The following is a 12705-nucleotide window of genomic DNA, read 5'->3' as shown; positions in this document are numbered from 1 at the left end:
TCGCAATTCTCTGCTTATTTAGAAATACCCTAATTTACTCTAACGATATCCTTAATTTCCTCGGATGATTCCAATTTTTATTTTCAGAAATTGTATTTCCTGCTGAAAGTATCTTTGGAGTTAGTTGTGTGTACGTTGATGACAATATTTTAATAAGTTCATGGGTACTTTATAGGATTGTCTCTATATGTATATGCTTTTCCGGATCGGCATGGCTGCTGTGGTCTTATAATAGCATTCACTAGATCGGTGCGTCACTGCTGTATGGTCTATGTAAATATTCCTAATCTTAATATTGTACAATATTAATTCTTGCATAGTCATGTATTAAATTTCATTTGCTGTAATTCAGCGTTATGGTATTTTCGATTTTTCATAATATTACATTTTTTTTTGAGATTTGTAATTCATAGTAAACATGTTCTTTGGAAATAGTTGTGTGTACATATTTGGAAATTTTCCCTCATGTGTGTAGTTACATTATATGATTATCTATATGCGTACCTACGCATCCGGTGCGACATGGATGGATTGGTTTTGTAGTTGCGTTTCCCAGATCGGGGCGGCAGTACCGTTACTACTTTGATAATTTCTCTAACCATGATTTAGTACCGTATACATTTTTCCCAGTTTTCCATTAAATTATACATGCTGTAATTTACTGTTACGACATTTTCGATTTTTCTTCAAAATTTTCAATCATTACCTCAGACAATTGTACTTCTTAGGAAAAGTGACTTTGGAATTATTTGAGTGTACTCATATGACATTATTTTGTTCAACTAATTGTTATTTTGTATGATTGTCTGTCTCCGTACCTACGCTGTTTGCGCGTCACGACTGGCGAGGTCTTGTTGCTGTGTACGACGGAACGGAGCGACACTACTGGATGGTATTCCATAATGCTTCAACCTTGATATTGTACAGTCAGAATTTTTTCCCAGCTTTTCATTTATTTGTACAAACTGTATGATACTGCTACGACATTTTTGCTTCTCCGAACAAATACAATTTCTGAAATAAAAAATCGGAGGGTCTGAATAAAATCGGAAATATCTAAACAGTAGATCACGGTATTTGGAAATATATAGTGAATATCGAAAGAATGCATACGGCACAATATCAGGGTTAGAGAAATTAACGAAGATAATACCGAAGTGTCGGTCCGATATGCCGAACGCTACTGCAAGACCATAACAGGCGTGTCGCTCCGGAAGCGTATGTACGTACAAAGACAATTATGTAGAATAAAAATAAATTTCATCATAATATTGTCATAGACGTACAAGCGACTAATTCCAATGACACTTTCACTGATAAATATAATTGTTTAAACCAAAAATTGAATATTTTGAAAAGAATTGGAGATATGAAAACAGTAAATTACAGTATGCAGACATAAACCGAATACAGAGAAATAATGCACACGGTACAATATGAAGCTGAAAGGAATTGTCAATGACCATACATCACTATCGCTCCAATATTCCGAACGCAACTGCAAGAGATCTCCACCCGCGTCGCCCCGGATGTGTAGGTACGTACACGCAGAATCGTTTAAAATAACAACAAATATAGAAAACTGATGACATAATCGTACACTCAACTAATTCCGAAGACACTTTCCATAAAATGTACAATGAATGATATTAAAAAATGGGAATTTGGATAAAATTTGTGAGTGTCAAAACAGTAAATTGCAGTATATATGAATAAGTGGTGAATGCGATGGAATGCATACGGCAGTATATCAAGGTTGCAGAAATTAACGTAGACGACACAGCAGTTGTCGCCCCGACCTAGCGAACGCAACAACAAGACGAATCCAGACCCGTCGCTCCGACAGCGTAGGTACATATGGAGACATTCGTATATAATAACTAAGAATTTAACAACATATTGTCATAAGAGTACACTCATCTCATTCCAAAGACACCATTCATAAAATGTACAATGATTGACATAAAAATTGGGAATTTTGAAAATATCTAACGAATCAAAACAGTAAATTACTGTATGTATTAATAAGTTGGAAATTGCGAAAGAATGCAAATGGTACAATATCAAGGTTAAAAAAATGAACATAGACCGTGTCGCTCCGATCAAGTGAACGCAATTACAAGATAAGTCCAGCCGTGTCATCCCGGAAGCGTAGTTACGTCTACAGACAATCCTATAAATTAAGAATAAGTTTAACCGAATAATGTCATAAACGTACAGTCAACAAATTTCAAAGACAGGTTTACTATGGAATAAAATTTTGAAACCTAGAGATTAAAAATTTTGAAAAATCGATGATACTATAGCAGTAAATAACAGCATGTAGAAATAAATAGAAAACTGCGAATGAATTATTTCGTTACAATGTTAGCGATAATGAAGCTAACAACGTTCATAGAGTAGTGTCGCTCCGATTCACCGAACTCATCTGCAAGACCACTCCAGCCGTGCCGCTCCGGGAACGTAGGTAATGCATACAGACGATCATATAAAATAATAATATTATTAACAAGATAATGTCATAAACGTTCACTCAACTAGTTTCGAAGGCACTTTTAATAAGAAATACAATTATTTAAAATAAAAAGTTAGAATTTTGTAATATATCGAAAATATCATAGTATTAAATTACAGTATGCATCAATGAATGGAAAACTGGGGAAAAAAGCATACGGTACAATATCAAGGCAATATTAATTTCCGACGACCATCAAGTAGTGTTGTTCCCATCTACCGAACGCAACTGCAATACGACTCCAGTCGTGTCGTGCCGGCAGCGTAGGTACATACGGAGACAATCATATAAAATAACAGGGAATATAATAAGATATTGTCCCAAATGTATGCTCAACTAATTCGAAAGGCACGATTCATGTACGACACAGTTCCTGAAATTGAAAACTTGAAATTTTAAAAAATGTCGAAAATATCGTAACAGTATATTACAGTTCGTGTCCCGATAATGAAGTTAGTCTCCATATCAGTGACGGGCACCTTAACTACATGTGTGCATTAGGAGGTCGAAAGTCAAACCTTTCGCGAACGTTACCACCTTCTTCTAGCGACGAACGGAAAAGTCAATAGCTTCACCGATCCTGTGATTTCGAGAGTCAAACCAGGTATTCCGGGAGTTAATCCGCTGAACGGTATTGAAAATAGCATTGGCAATGTACAGAGTCAAATCATTGATGAAGGCTACCTATTGGTAAAGAGTCAAACTTTATATCGGGGGCCTTATTTTCCACGATCCTTACCAGCTGTATCAAGAGTATAACTACGTATTCAGGGAAACAAATTAGTATACATCCTAGTTTCGCGCACCTTAGTTTCGTGTATTAATAAGAAGATAGAGGGTCCAAACAATTCGAGAATGTTACAACTCTCTTTGAGATTCGAAGGGCTATGTCAATAGCATCACCTATCCTGTAATTCCGCGAGGGAAGCCTGGTATTACAGGAGTAAGTGCGCTGATGAGAAGTGGCAATGGCCACCTTAACTCACGGTATGAATATTGCAGTAGAATATCAGTCCGTCGGAGAACTATACCAACTGGAATAGACTCATTCCTTTTACCGCAATCATTATCTTCCTAGAACCTAACCTGCTGTAGCGAGTGTCATGCTCAGTGCTCACGGAAATAAATTAGTAGACATTTTAGCCAAGGGGCACTATATTTTAATGTGTGAATAGAATAATCGAGGTTCAAACCGTTCGAGAACGCTACCACCTTCAGTGATAGACGAACGGCTACGTAAATAGCTTCACATATACTGTGATTCCGCTAGTCAAACCACGTATTCCTGGAGTAAATGCGCCGTTCAGTATTGGCAGTAGTTACCTTAAATCTGCGTTTGGATATTAATGCACACAGTCGAACCGTTGGAGAACTTTACCTATTCGCTTAGAATGGAACCTTTTACCGTAGGCCTTACCTTCCGAGAAGACCAACCCTCTGCAGGGTGTACCTTGCTTTATGATTATGGAAACATAAAAGCAGGCATTTTAGTGACGGCACACTTATTTCTTGTATGAATTAGAGAATCGGGTGTTTAACCTTTCGAGATCGTTACCACCTTCTCTGAGAGTCGAACTGTACTGGCAATAGCACCACCTATCCTGTTATTCCTTGTGGAAAACCAGGTATTCCGAAAGTAAGTCCGCTCAACAGTATGGGCAATAGACACCTGATTTCGAGGTTTGAATATTCAAGCAGGCCGTAAAGCCGTTGTAGAGAACTGCTTATAGGTGTAGGTTCAAACATGACGCAGAATGCCTTTCCCTCCGAAAACTATCTCACTGTATCGGGAGTGTAACACCAAAATGACAGGTACGAAATAGCATACATTTTATGGACGAGGCCTTTCATTTCGTGCACGAATCATAAGATCGATGGTCAAACCTTTCGAGAACGATACCACATACATTGAGACTCGAACGGATGAGTTATTATCCTTACATTTTCTTGTGATTCCGAGGGTCAAACCTGGTATTCCAGGAGTGAGTCCTCCGAGTAGTATTGGCAATAACAGCATTAATTCACCGCATGAATTTTAATGAGGAGAGTCAAACCGTTTGAGAACGTTAGAAATTGGTATAAAGTTGTAGTCCATAACGCATACCTTACCTTCCGGAAATATTACCCGCTGCATCGTGGCTAGACCTTCGTTTGCTGAGAAACAAATTAGTAGGCATTTTAGTGATGGGCACCTTGTTATGATGTATGATTTTGAAGGTCGATCGACAAAACGCTCGAGAACGTTACCACCTTCAACGAGAGTCGTACGGCTAAGGCAATAGCTTCACATATTCTGCGATTTCAGTGCCTATCCAGGTATACCAACAGTATCTCCGGTGAACAGTATTGGAAATAGACACCTTAATTCTCGGCTAGAATACTAAATAAGAGCGTCCATCCATCTGTGATGATTACCAATCGGTATAAAGTCAATCTTCGTACCGAATACCAAACGCTACGACGACCTAACCCTCTGCATCCAGAATATAACTTCGTGATCGCAGAAGCAAATTAGTACACACTTTAGCCACGGGCCCCTTAATATCATTTATGTACTAGAAGATTGAGTATTAAGCCTTTCGAGAACGTTGCCGCCTTCTTTGGGAGACGAACGCCGGAGTCAATAGCTTCAAAAATTGTTGGGATTCCGAGAGTCATGCCATGTATTCCTGGAGTGAATCCACTTGGCAGTACTGGCTATCCTCTCATTAATTCACGGTCTGAATATTAAAGTAGAGCGTCGAACCGTTTTAGAGCGCTGCCAATTTGAATAAAGTCAAACACTTTACCGATGGCATCACATTCGGCGAAGCTATCCAGCCATATCGAGAGTGTAACTTCATGATCAGAGAACGAAATTAGTCTTCATTTCAGTGTCGGGCACATTAACTTCATGGATGAATTAGAATATCGATGATCAAACCGTTCGAGAACGTAACCACCCTCTTTGATTATCGTACGGCTGAGTCAACTGCTTCACTTGTCCTGTGATTCCGAGAATCATATCATCTAATACGGGAGTAAATCCACTGAGGAGTATTTTCAATTTACACATCAATTCACGGTATGAATATTAATGTAGGTCGTCAAACAGTTCCAGAGCATTACCAATTAGTATAGTGTCATTCTTTTTACCGAATACGTTACCTTCCTAGAACATAACGCGCTATAAAGAGTGTCATGCTTAGTACACACGGAAACATATTTATAAACATTATAGCAGGGGCATTCCTTATTCTGATATATGAATTAGAAAGGCAAGTGTCTAGCACTTCGAGAACGTTACCACCTTCATTGAGAGACGAACGGCTAAGTCAATAGCTTCACCTATTCCATGACTCTAAGCGTCAAGCCATGTATTCCGGGAGTTAATTCGCTGAACAGAATTGGCATCGTACGCCATACTTCACGGTGTAAATATTAAGGTACAGAGTAAATCCGTTTTAGAATGTTACCAATTGGGATATAGTCAATCGTTTTAATGAAACCCTTACTCTGCGAAAGCCTATCGCATTATATCGAGTGAATAACATCGTGTTCAGAGGATAAAATTACCATACATTTTAGTGACGGGCACCTTAATTTCAGGTATCAATGTGATTCAGAACGTTACCATCTTCCTTGAGATTCGTACGGCTCAGTCAATAGCAACACCTGTCCTCTGTTTCCGAGGCATAGACCAGGTATTCCGGGAGCCAATCCACAGTCCATTATAGCTGATGGACACGTTAGTTCACGGTATGAATATTAAATTATGGCGTCAAATCTTTGTAGAACGTTACCTATCGATATAGTGTCAAACCTTTACAGCAGGCATTAACTTTCGATACCCTAACCCGATGTATAGAGTGTCTTGCTTACTGTTCATGTAGACATTTTAGCAAATGGAGACCTTATTTTTATTCACGACTAGCTAATTCGAGAGTCAAACCGTTATAGAACGTTTCTACCATCCTTTAGCTTCCAACGGCTAAGTCGCCACCTATCCTCTGATTCCGAGGGGCCAACCAGATATTGCCTGAGTTAATCTGTTGCACTGACTTTGCAATGAACACCTCTATTTACGGCTTTAGTGTTAATATAGAGCGTCCAGCCGTTTATGAACATTACCAACTGGTATATACAATGAAATGGTTTTTCGAAGACCATGCCTACAGCGAACCTCACCCTTTTCATCGAGTGTATAACTTCGCGAACAAAGAAAGAAATTAGTGTTCATTTCAGTGACGGACACCTTAACTTCGTGTATGTAGGGGAATATCGATGGTCATACCGTTCGAGAACGTTACCACCTTTTATGAGTGTGGAACGGCCAAGTCAATAGCTTCACCTAACTTGAGATTCCGAGAATCAAACCAGGCATTCCGGAAGTTAATTAGTTTATGAGTATTGGCAATGGACACCTTAATTCATGGTTTGCATATTACATTAGAGCATCAAACCGTTTGAGAGCGATACCAATTGGTATAACGTCAAACGCTGTGTCGAATAAATTATCTTCCCAGAACCAACCACGTACTAGTTATTATCTACCTCAGTGTTCAAAGAAACAAACTTGTACATATTTTATTAGACGGACAACATAATTGCATGTATGAATTGGAAAGACCAGAGTCAAGCTTTTCGAGATCGATGCCATCTTTTTTCGGAACCCTACGGCTAAGTCCATAATATCACACATCCTGTTATTACGTGGGAGAAACGAGGTATTCCAAGAGTAAATCCATTGTGCTCTATTACCAATGGAGGTCTTTCTCCACGGTACGGTGATTGATGACGAGAGTCAAACCCTTCGAGACCTTTATCACATGCTATATAGTCGAAGCTTATACAGAAGACCTTCCCTTCCAGGGAACAGTACCCGCTGTAGCGAGGATATAAATTCGTGTTCAGAGAAATAAACCAGTATATATTTCAGGTACATCCAACTTAATTTCAGGTATTAATTCCAAGGTCGGGGGTTCAAGCCGTTCCAGAAAGTGACAACCTTCTATGGAAATCGAACGGCTAAGAAAATAGTTTCACCAATAGTTTACCGCCAGTCGAACTAGGCATACCGAATGTACATCCCCTGTACATCATAGGCATTAGACACCCCGATTCGCGGAATAAATATTAATGTCCAGAGGGAAACCGTTGTAGAACGCCACCTATTCGAATACAGTCAAACTTGTACGGAAGGCCTCACCTTTCGAGAAGCCTAGACAGGTGTAGAGAGTCTTTTGCTGACTGTTCTACGTTCCCTATTACTATAGAGTAAAACTCTTTCCTGATAGACTTTCCTCCGGTGAAGCTAACCTGCTATTTCGAGAGTATAAGTTCGTGTTCACAGAACGAAATTAGTATTCATTTTAGCAACGAGTACCTTAACTTCATGTACGAATTAGAAGGTCGAGGGTAAAACCTCTCGGGAACGATGCTACATTCTGCGAGAGACCAACGGCGAAGTCAGTAGCTTAACCCATCCTGCCATTCCGTTAGGCAAACCAGGAATTCCAGGAGTAAATCCGCTGAGCAGTATTGGCGACAGAAACATTAATTCACCGCATGAATATTAAAGTATAGCGTCAAGCCGATTGAGAAAGATTGATATAACGTCATACTCCTTACCGGGTCACCTACCATCCGAGAACATAACCCGCTGATTCGTGGGTATGACTTCATGTTCAAAGAAACAAATTAATATTTATTTTAGAAGACGGGCACCTCAACTTCATGTATGATTAAGAAGCCCTCGTGTCAATCCGATCGGGAACATTTCCTGCTTCTTCGAGTGTCTATCGGCTAAGTCTCTAGATTCACCTATCCTGCTATTCCGTTAGACAAACCAGGTATTATGGGTGTCAATAAGCTGTACACTATTGGTAATGGTCACTATAATTCACGGTTTGAATGTTAATGAAGAGCACCAGACCGTATGACAAGATTACCAGTTACTATAACGTCACACTTTTTACCAAAGACCAGACCCTCCGAGAAGTAACACATTGTATCGAGATTATAACTTCGTGTTTAGAGAATCCTATTCGTTTACATTACAGTGATGGCATACGAATTTCTTGTATAAATTAGGAGATGGATGTAAAAGAGTACGAGCACGTCACCACATTCTATGATGCTCAGACGGCTAAGAAAATAGTTGCACGTGTCCTGCGATTTCGAAAGTCAATCAGGTACTGCGGGAGTAAATGCGCTGAGCAGTATTGGCAATAAACACCATCATTCACGGTTTGTATAGTAAAGTAGAGCATCAATCCGTTTGGGAACGTTACCTCCCTCTTTCAAAGTCCAACTGATAAGTCAATAGCTTCACCTATCCTGTGAGGCCGAGTGTCAATCCAGATAATAGAATGGTACATCCCCTGAACCGCAATGTCAATAGATAACTTAATTCGCGGTGAGTATATTAAAATAGACCATCATGCCATATGAGAAAGTTATTAATTGATATAAAATCAAACGTCTTACCGATTTCCTAAACGTCCGAGAACATAATCGGCCGAAATCGAGAGTATAGCTACGAGGATAGGAATACACATTAGTAAACAACTTAGTGGCGGCACCGTAATATCATGCACGAATTAGAAGATCGAGGGTCAAACAGTTCGAGAACATTGCCACCTTCTGTGAGAGTCGGACGGCTAAGTGAATAGCTTCACCTATCCCGAGATTCCGAGCGTCAAACTAGGTCTTCCGGGGTTGAATCCGCAATACAGTATTAGCAATAGACACCTTAATTTACGGTGAAAATATTACAGCAGATCGTCAAAACGCTTGAGAAGGTTAGGGTTGGACTTTAAAGCTTAGTATTCATATCGTGATTCAAGGTGTCTGTGGCCAATACTGTTCTGTGGATTTAATCCAGGGACATCTTGTTTGACTCTCGGAAAGACACGATGCGCGTAGGTATTGACATAGCCGTTCGTCTCTTACAGAAGGCCAAAGCGTTCCCGATCGGTTTGGCACTCGATCTTCTAATTCCTACATGAATTTATGGTGCCCGCCACTAAAATGTATACCAATTTGTGTATCTGATCCCCGAAGTTATACTCTCCCTTCAGCTTGTTTGTTTCTCGGATGGTAAGACATAGGATAACGTGTATGACGTTATAACAATTGGTAATTGGTTTGGTGAAACAGTTTGACGCTCTGCTTTAATATGCAAACCGTGAATTACAGTGCCTAGTGTATATACTGTGCTGCGCAGGTACTCCCGGATTATCTCGTTTGGCTTTCGCAACCAGAGGATAGTTGAAGCTATTGTCGCAGCTGTGCGACTCTCAAAGAAGCTGGTTACGTTCACGAACGGTTTGATACTCGAGATTCCAAATCATACATGAAATTAAGGTGCCCGTCACTGAAATGTGTTCTAATTTGTTTCACTGAAGACGAAATTATACTCCCGATACAACGGGTTAGGCTTTCGGTGGCTGATGTCATCGGTAATACGTTTGACTTTATTGCAATTGGTAACGTTCTCAACCGGGCTGACGCATTATTTTAATATTCAAACCGTGAATGAAGGTGTCCATTATCAATACTGATCAGCCGATTTACTCCCAGAATACCTAGTTTGACTCTCGGAATTGCAGGATGGGTGACGCTACTGACATAACCATTCGTGTCTCACAGCAGATGGCAGCGCTCTCGAGCGGTTTGACCCTCGATGTAGTTGTAATTAAGGTGCCCGTCACTGAAATGAATACTAACTTCCTTCTCTGAACACGAAGTTATAGTCTCGATGAAGCCCGCGTGGTTCGGGGAATGTTAGGACTTCGGTAAAATGTTTGACCTTATAAGAATTGGTAACGACCTCAAACGGTTTGGCGCTCTACTCTAATATTCACAATGCGAATTAATGTGTCTATTGCCAGTACTATTCAGCCAGCGCACGCCTTGAATGTCTGGTTTTGTTCTCGGAAACCCAGGGTAGGAGAAGCTATAGGTTTAGCCGTGCGACGCTTAACGAATGTGGTCAGCATCCCAATGCGTTTGACACTCGGCAACCTAATTCATACAGGAAACTAAGGTGCCCGTCGCTAGAACGGATATTACTCGGCATCTCTGAACAAGATGATAGACTCACTATGCAGCGTGTTACCTTCTCGCAAGGTAAGGCCTTCGGAAAAAGTTTGATTCTATACCAATTCGTAACGTTCTACGACGGTTGAACTCGGGACATTAATATTTATACCCACGAATAAGGTGTATGATGCGAAAACTGCACAGCAGAATGACTCCCGCAATACCTGGTTTGACTCTCGGCATCACAGGATAGGTGATGATACTGGCTCAGCTATACGACTCTCAAGGACGGTTGTAACTTTTTCGGTCAGATTGGCTCTCGATTATGCTATTCTTGCACGAAAATAATGTGTCCATCTGATAAAGTATATATTAATCTTTTTCCGCGAACAGTGAGAAAAACACTCTCTACACCAGTCTGGGCTTCTCGGAAGGAGAGGCCTTCGGTAAAAGGTTTGTCTCTATACCAAATGAGTAGCGTTCAGCTACAGGTTTGCCGGCCTACTTTGATATTAAATCCTTGTGTCTACTGCCAACACTGTACTGGGCATCTACTCCCGGAATACCTAGTTTAACTCTCGATACCACAGGATTGGAGAAGCTATTGACATTGCTGCATGATTCTCTAAGAAAGTGGTAACGTTCGGGAACGGTTTGACACCCAATCTTCTAGCTGAAACATGAAATTAACCTGCTCATCAGTAAAATGTCTTTTTCTGAACACGGAGGTAAGCTCGCGATACTGCTTGATAGCTTCTAGGGAAGTAAGGCTTTCGGTAAAAGTTTGCATACGTACCAGTGGGAACCGATCTTCAACGGGTTGTCGGTCTGCTTTAATATTCATACCGTGAATTAAGGTGACCATTGGCTATTCGCTTCAGCGGATTTACCCGCGGCTACCAGATTTGCCTCTCGGACCCACACGATAGGTGAAGCTATTGACTTACACGTTGTAATCGCAAAGAAGGTGGCAACTTTCTGGAACGGTTTTACCCTCGATTTTATTCATAATGAAATTAAGGTCCCCATCACTAAATTGCTTACAAATATGTTTCTCTGAACACGAAGCTATACTCTAGATACAGCTGGTTAGCTTATCGGAAGGTAAGGCCATCGATAGGAGGGATGTGTACATAACAATATGCAACGTTCTACAATGATTCGACACTGTACATTGATATTCATACAGTGAATTAAGGTGTCTTTTGCCAATTCTGATCAGCGCATTTACCCCAGAGTACCTGGTGTGAACTTCGGAATCACAGGATAGGATATGCTACTGAGAAGTCGGTGGGACTAGCAATGAAGGTGGTAACGTTCTCGAACTGTTAGACTATCGATTTTGTTGTTTATGCATGAAAATGAGGGACCCGCATGGTATAGTGTCAACTAGTTTAATTCCGTGGCCACTGAGCAAAATACTTCCTGCAGCAGGATAGGCTTCTCGGAAGGTAAGGTCTTCGGTAAAAATTATGACTCTATACGAATAGGTAACGTTCTACAGCGGTTTGGTACTCTACTTTAGTTTCAAAGCGTGAATTGAGGTGACACGTGCAAATAATCTTCAGCGGATTTACTCCAGCAATTCCCGGTATGACTCTGGGTATCACAGACTCGGACGATAACGGCTGCGGTAAAAAGTTTGACTCAATACCAATTCGTAACGATCTACGACAGTTTGACTCTGGAGTTTGATATTTATACCGAGAAACAGAGTGTATGACGCCAATACTGTACAGCGGATTACTCCTGGAATTCCAGGATGGACTCTCTGCGTCACAGGATAAGTGACGTTATAGACTTAGCTTTGCGAATCTCAAGAAGGGTGGTAACGTTCTGGAAGAGTTTGCCACGAGACCTTCTAATTCCGACATGATATTAAGGTGCCTGTCACTAAAATTTATAGTAATATTTTCCACTGAACACGTTGCAATACTCTGGATACAGCAGGTTAGATTCACCGCGTAACAGGCTTTCGGTAAAGAGTTTGACTCTATACAATTGGGTATTGTTCATCAATGTATTGAAGCACTACGTTAATATACGAACAGGGAATTAAGCTGTCTATTGCCAATCCTGTCTAGCGGCTTTACTCCCGCATTACCTGGTTTACGCTTTGAAATTACAGGATAGGTGAAGCTAGTGACTTGGCCGTTCGACTCGCG

This window comes from Lasioglossum baleicum, unplaced genomic scaffold (genome assembly GCF_051020765.1).
Source record: "Lasioglossum baleicum unplaced genomic scaffold, iyLasBale1 scaffold0037, whole genome shotgun sequence".
Classification (NCBI taxonomy): domain Eukaryota; kingdom Metazoa; phylum Arthropoda; class Insecta; order Hymenoptera; family Halictidae; genus Lasioglossum; species Lasioglossum baleicum.
Note: the sequence above shows the minus strand (reverse complement) of the source record.